Below are 7,890 nucleotides of genomic sequence, written 5' to 3' on the forward strand. Positions count from 1 at the left end.
AAGAGTGAACAAAAAGTTTGATATAAAAATTTATTAAATCAACAAACAATAGTTCGAAATGTATTTCCCCGTCCAGCACATACATCTGCTTCACAAGAGCGATGTATTCTACATCTCCACGTTTTGTGGCATGCAGTGGGTGAACATTCCATCTCCGTTTTAGCCCTTTTTTGATAGTAGCAACAATACAAAATCTACGTTTCCTTGTCGAGCAGCTGCTCCTAAGACGCCATTCTGGATGATCTGACGTAATTCCGGTAAAAGTCCTACTTTTCTTCTACTTCCTGCGGATTTACAGAACGATTTCGTTTGTGCGCCCCCTGTCGTTTCAAAGAATATCTCAACGCCGAACGCGTCAAGTATAAACGTCTTGTCCGTTTGGGGAGTTGCGTGCACGGACAGCGGAGGCTCCCGAAGCGGAGCAAGGCTCGTGTATAAACAGGCCTTTAGAAGTGTTTGAGGTCAGGTTTAGGTTAGGGTAACGTACAGAATATTTCAACCACAAATAATAATGAAACGCTAAAAATGTCACGCATCTCGGGCTGGAGCATTTAGTGGACAGCAACGTAGTTGCCTGTTCGTCTAAAAACTACGTCAAAGGGGTCAAAAGTGCCGCCGATGTTCGCTGACCGAGCGTCAATGAGTGACGAGTCGGGAGTAAGAAAGGGTTGGTATGATTTTACTCCGCTGCCATGTTGAAATCGAAAAGGAGACAAGGAAGAAAACAAAACAAATTGTCTACAATTCACTCCAGTCCCTACTGAAAAAAAAAAATCACCATGGTTTTCAAACTGGAACTTTGCCTCACAGACTTTAGTTAGATAGAGGGACTTCTAAAGTGAACAGTAGATTATGTAATTGTAACCAAAAGCCTTTGGCTGATCTCCAAAAGGCAACTGGCAGACTACGCCACTCCAATTTGACAGGAAGGAGAACCTGAATAACTTAAAAACGCAGGTTGTTCAATTCAATGAACCAAGAGTCACAGAACACCAACTTGAAATATTTAAATCTTCACAATTTATTATAAATAGAAAAAAGGGTCTAACATTTAAGAGGCAATAGACACGACTGTAGTCCACTAGAGGTTACATCAACAGTCAACATGTATAAGGGACCAAAAGTAAAAGAAATACATCCAATAACCCCAGTACAGAACAACTAATTTAAACACGACAAAACCGAGCAAACTTAAATGCACTCAAAGGAAATAATCAACCAAATAAGAAACTCAACCACCTAGGCAAAGAAAACTTCTGTACGTGGAAAAAGAAATATAAAACAATTAATACTCTGGATGATCCCCGCAATGTGACTATACGTTGATAAGTAAGGTTCTACCTCACAGGACTGATAAAGAAAAGAAACTAACAAAACAAAAACAGTGAAAATAAAGTGGGAAAGAAAACAGTGGCTCTCGGATACGACAATCTAGCCAGAGTCTGCAAATAGACAACATTCAATATTTAAAATGTCCATGCATACATCAAAACAATATCTTTGTAACCATTATCATTTACATAAAATGCTTATACCTCTTGAGAATCTAATTGAATGAACTTCTAGAGCCAGCCACTTCACAGAGAGCAGAAACGTTGTAACAGCCACAAGACGAGCTGCCTCGTGAAGGGGGAGAGACCTTGTGTTGCTGGGCTATGAAAGCCAACCACCTCACTAAAGAGGAAAGTGATAAATATAAAACCAAAATAATCACCTAAAATGTTGCCCAATCCCTTTATGCTCAACACGATTAAGGTCATTAACAGTGTTGGGGGTAACGCGTTACAAGTAACGTGCATTACGTAATATTACTTTTCTGGAGTAACGAGTAAAGTAATGCATTACTTTATAAATTAATGTCACAGGTCGGGGGGGTCAAGCCAGACTGCACCCACCCCTGAAACCCAGGACCACCTCGAGGAGCGTACCAGGAAAACCAGACAGACGAGAGAGTAAAAGTTTGACAAGGTTTATTTAGTTAAAATCAATTAAAAGTCTCAGTGCTAATTCTGTGTCTCCCAACCAGAACGGGATCGGACCTCGGACGCCGGGAGGGCGTGGAGTTCTCTTCGGCAGCTCGTGCCTGTACGTGGCCGGTAAGGGAGAAGAGGAGTCGGCCACCCGTCCACTGAGTGGGGGAGTATCCTGGTAAGTAGAATTTATAGATGCTTTGGTCCAGACGATGCAAGGAATATTTCTTAATGTCCACCTCTCGTTACAGCCAACTTCACATACGACACTTGGTCCGGAGGATCCTTCGATCTGCACAACAGAGTAAGTAGTCAACAACAAGTATATGTTCTTCGAATGAGTGATGAGGCTTACGGCTGGGAGATGCTTCGGTCAAGACGAGGAAAGGAATATTTCTGATGTCCACCTCCCTTCACAGCGACATCACATACGGCGCTTGGCCAGGAGGATCCTTCAATCTGCACAGCAGAGTAAGTAGTTCAACAACAGGTATATGTTCTTTGAACGAGTGTGGCATTCGAGGTGGTGAGCGTACGGCATTAACTCTGTATATATTCCCCACACTCTGTAACTTCACTTCAAGCAATTATTGTGCAAACACACCACTTCAGGCACTGCATATCCACTCTCAGTGCAAATAGAGCCAGCACTCACCCAACGCTTGCTCCTTCCACTGTCGGGCTGGATCGGGTCTCACCAAATAACGAGGAAGCGTGAATGCCTCCTTACTGACCCCGGGACAGAGCGCTTCTCGCCCACACTCGAAGGAGAAGACAGGAGTTCAAATGATCACTTAATCCACGCACTCTCCAGTGACACAACCCTCGTGATCAATCCACTTCAGAACTTTATATCAGTCTCAGTGCAGGTGCATGCATTCAATCGAATTCCAAGACCATATTACTTATCTTCCCTCCGATGATGATGGCGCGGCTTGGTCTTCACTTGGTCCTCATAACTCACTCTCTTTCCGTCCTCAATATCTCCACTCGATGGCCGTTATATCTGTCGCACAGCCGAACCCCGCAACAATCTTCAGATACCTTCGCGCGCCAGCCCAACCGTCAAAGGAATCCACTTCTCTCAGGGGAACACATCCGAAGAATGGACAACCAGGAAGAACAACCGGGAGAACGAACAACCAGTAGGAATCACCCCCTTCATGGTCTCTGTACTTCCTTTTTATATGGTTACTCCGCCTCCACAATCCTCTCACAGATCCCAACATCAAACTCTCCGCACCAGATGTCAATCCGTCATTAGCGTTGTTATGGTGACATAATGCGCAACCCGGAAGTGGACCGGTGTTACAGCGACACCGTCCCGGGGGGAACACAATTCCAGCGGGACTTAGTTCCGCTTCCCTTTCGTCACCCCGTGACATTTACATATTAATATTTGAGTTACTTCTTTAAAAATGTAATGCGAGTTACTTTTAAGTTTAATTAATTGTATAAAAAAGAAGAAAAAAGTACTGAATTAAAATGAACGTAGTCACGTAGAACACTGATATGTGCGCGCCCTGCGCGGGAACAAACTCTAGTCAGGAACGGAGATGGCAGGCCAGAGCGTTACATTACTGCGATGGAAGTATTCTCATTATTTTGAAATCGTCGAAGAAAAGGAGAAGGGAATAATCGTTAAGTGCAAATTATGTGTTGGTGAAAAGCTCTTGTCAACTGCAAAAAACACCACCTCAAATAAAAAAAAACTTCTGAATGCAAAGCACAGCACTACAGAATTGGAAGAGAGAGCGCCGGATGATACCTCCACCCCGCCTCAAGCTAAACAACAAAAGCTTGATTTCAGTTCATCATCACCAGGTAAAACAATTAGTTCCTCTGAACTCAACAAATTGTTTGCTGCTTTTATTGTTGAGGAGATGCAGCTGCTGTCCACTGTGGAGGCGCCAACATTTAGAAATATCATCAGCAAAATCTGGGGGGCACGGTGGCTTAGTGGTTAGCATGTTCGCCTCACACCTCCAGGGTTGGGGGTTCGATTCCCGCTTCCGACTTGTGTGTGTGGAGTTTGCATGTTCTCCCCGTTCCTCGGGGGTTTCCTCCGGGTACTCCGGTTTCCTCCCCTGGTCCAAAGACATGCATGGTAGGTTGATTGGCATCTCTGGAAAAATTGTCCGTAGGGCGTGAGTGAGTGAATGAGTGAGTGAGTGTGCCCTGCGATGGGTTGGCACTCCATTCAGGGTGTATCCTGCCTTGATGCCCGATGACTCCTGAGATAGGCGCAGGCTTCCCGTGACCTGAGGTAGTTCGGATAAGCGGTAGAAAATGGATGGATGGATGGATCAGCAAAATCTCTGTGACAGGGAAAAGGCCGGGAGGCGTGCTGCCCGATCGTAAAACCTTTGCAAGCTTTTTGGATAATGCATATATGGAAATGGAGACCGAACTAAAGAAAACTTTTGCCGACTTGGAATATGTTTCAACCACTGCAGATCTATGGACTGCTCAGAATAAAAGTTTTCTGGCAATTACAGTACACTGGATAGATCCTGCCACTCTGCATCGGAAAAAAGCTGCAATCGCCTGCAGACGATTTCGTGGGAGACACGCATACGATACCATCGCAGCGGAGTTAGAGCAAATTCATAGCTCATATGCTCTTTGTGGTAAGATAACTGCCACGGTCACTGACAATGGCTCGAACTTTGTCAAAGCTTTCAGAATGTTTCAAGCTGACGATGATAATGAAACCGAGAATGATGAAGACGAGGTCATATTTACGGACTTGCACGCAGTTTTACGAGATGACATTGAGTCTAGCGAACGGTATGTTCTCCCTCCACATCACCGGTGTGCATCGCACACCCTTAACCTTATATGCTCGAACAACATAGTTCAATTTTTGACGGCGAAGGCAGATTACAAAGCAGTGTACAGAAGTGCAACTGGAAAATGTTCAGCCTTGTGGTCAAAAGTTAGTCGATCAACTGTGGTGGAATTCGTTTTATGATGCACCTAGCAGAGTCACAGACATGCCCTTAGTGGACCTCAATCAACTTTGCACTCGCCTGGACATCAGATGCATTACAGAGAGAGAGTATCAGTTCATTAAAGAATACTGAAAGGTTCTGAAGCCTGTCTGTATGGCACTGGATATACTTCAAGGTGAAGATCAATGTTTCTATGGCACCCTTCAACCTACCCTTGAAATCCTGATGACAAAAATCTTGGCACTGAAAGAGGGCCTCTCTCATATGATGGCTGACCTCCCAGACCTCATAGTTCAGGTAATTCAGTTCAATATGGTCTTATTATTATTATTATTATTTATTGTAGTTTTATTTGATGTCAAGTCACTTTTATTTGTATAGCACTTTATACAGTATAGATTGTTTCAAAGCAGATTAACAGGGATAACAGGAAAATAATGATTCAATAATGCAAACAGAATTCAATTTAGCTGCAAAGCATTTTGTTTGGTTCAGTATAATAGTGTAGTTCATCAACTATGAAATGAGTTCAATATACTGTAGCTATAAAGCAGTTCTGGAAAAAAACTGTGACGTCATCATTCAGCTCAGCTCAGTTCAGTTCAGATAGAATAGTGTCTGTCAATGCTTTCAAGTTAATATGTTTGCATGTTGTTAAGTTTAATTCTACTTTTAACTCTATTTTTTCCTGACATAAAATGTATTATTCTGGTATGAATTCATGTCTATTAGTGTATTAACTGTGTAACCTATCTAAAATTCTCTTGCAGGCTATCAAGACACGGTTTAGCTGAATCCTTGATAGCGATGAAGCTTTGATTGCTGCGGTAACCCTGCCGAAATTCAAGCTGCGGTGGCTGAGGGATGAAACAAGAAAAGACAACATCAAGATGATTCTGGCAGCACAGTGTCGTGCTCTCACTATTGAGATACCAAAGAAAGAGCAACTGCAGTCTCCTGAAAGCAGAGATCATGAAAATGACTTCTTTGCATTTCCTGAAGAGGAGAATCAACATGACGAACAAGCAATTACTGTGGACGTGGAAATATGTGAATACCTGAAATCAGCAAATATGGAAAATTTACATGATTTCCCCAGGATTTTGAAGATCTTCTTAAAAGCCAACACAGCAACACCTTCCAGTGCACCAGTTGAGAGGCTGTTTAGTATTGGAAGTCTCATCCTCACCCCAAAAAGGAACCGTCTCACAGACCAGCGTTTTGAGAAACTACTCCTGCTGCGCTACAATCGTCACTTTGAAAATAAAACCCAGATGAAGTAGTGGACTCTTATTAAGATAATACTCTAACATTACATTGACAATACATTTTTTTGCAATGTATTGCAGAAGTGATCTGGACTCTTTTTTTTTGCATAAAATAATTTTGTTTTGAGGACACTTAATAGAAAGCTGACAGATCTGTTTAATTGGTGATGTTTGTTCATTAGTATCATCTTATTGTTCTCTAATAAGTTAATGAAACCGTCTCACAGACCAGCGTTTTGAGAAACTACTCCTGCTGTGCTTCAATCGATACTTTGAAAATAAAACCCAGATGAAGTAGTGAACTCTTATTAAGATAATGCTCTAACATTACATTGACAATAAAAAATTTTGCATTGTATTGCAGAAGTGATCTTGACTTTTTTTGGCATGAAATAATTTTGTTTTTTTGTGAAAGATCTGTTTAATTGGTGGTGATGTTTGTTCTCAAGTATCATCTTATTGTCCTCTAATAAGTTAATAAAACATTTTAAATGTTTTACCCTGATATAACTTATTTCATAATGGCAACAAGTATTAGACTCATTATTACAATGGATAGTGAACTCACTTTATATAGTTTACTCGACCCACACAATAAGTACAAAAGTAAAAAACACATTACTTTCCATAATCTGTAATGTTTATTGTTCTTTTATATAGCATGCATACCTATGGGATTAGGAAGTTCTCTGAATATAATATTATTCTATATTATTATTCAATGTATAGCCTATGTGTTTTTAAAAGAAAATGAAGGTGCTTGACTTGTATAGGCTGTTGTTGAATATATTACGGCTTTAGACACTAGTACAATAACTTCTCAGTCAAAAAAAACACCTGTAAGACCCGAGAGCGATCAAGCCTCAGCCAGGTAAGAAAAAGTAACGCAAAAGTAACGTAGCATTACTTTCCATAATAAGTAACTAAGTAACACAATTAGTTACTTTTTGGGGGAGTAACTAAATATTGTAATGCATTACTTAACTAACTTTTACTTAGTAACTTTCCCCAACACTGTCTATGACATCTGTAGTGAAGAACTGTTCCAAGGCCTCTGCAGCTTCATCATCCTCCATGCACATTATAAGTGGAAGCTGAACTGAGCCAAGAAGATCCCCAGAGTTCTCCAAGTACCACTGACTGGCAGTTTGTAAAATCCGTCATGACACGCTCCTAAGAAACAACAATGCAGAAGATGATAAATAAAAATATGCTGAACAATAACGGCCACAACCTCTCTAATAAAACCTACTTTTCGTGGAGACTGAACCACCTGCCTCTTTGATGCAAACTCACAGATGAAAAGATTGGTTTCATCTACCTAAGAAGCAAATATAAATTTTACTTACCTTTACGACTACCTTTTTAAGGTTGCTGGTACTTTTCCTGAGGAGTTACCTGTCCGTCAAAAGGCTCTTCCTGTTAGTTGAGAAAATACAGCACAAGTTTACCAAGTTAGTCATGACAACCGTTAAAGACATATTTCAAATTTTCCTCTCATATATGCAATCGAACTCTCTCTCATACACCACTTCTATACTATCACTCACACACGATCAAAGCATTCACATGCATGCTATCAAACTCATTAACACAACCACTATAAAACTCTCAGACATACACAAATATTGGATAATTTTTTGTTTTTTATTCAGGGGTAAAAGTATATATAAACAACTTAATAATTAAATTAGAAAG

General features: G+C 41.0%; 1 long non-coding RNA gene across 1 annotated transcript; it reads right to left on the reverse strand.

The window, feature by feature from the left end:
* Positions 1-997: 997 nt before the first annotated feature.
* On the reverse strand, positions 998-3,278 carry LOC130417804 (uncharacterized). The gene is made up of 2 exons (XR_008906222.1): positions 2,626-3,278; positions 998-2,429 (listed from the first exon to the last, which is right to left on the reverse strand). It is a non-coding gene; the product is annotated as an uncharacterized LOC130417804 (long non-coding RNA).
* Between the last annotated feature and the right edge of the window lie 4,612 nt (positions 3,279-7,890).

The sequence above is a fragment of the Triplophysa dalaica genome, chromosome 3, assembly GCF_015846415.1.
Source record: "Triplophysa dalaica isolate WHDGS20190420 chromosome 3, ASM1584641v1, whole genome shotgun sequence".
Classification (NCBI taxonomy): domain Eukaryota; kingdom Metazoa; phylum Chordata; class Actinopteri; order Cypriniformes; family Nemacheilidae; genus Triplophysa; species Triplophysa dalaica.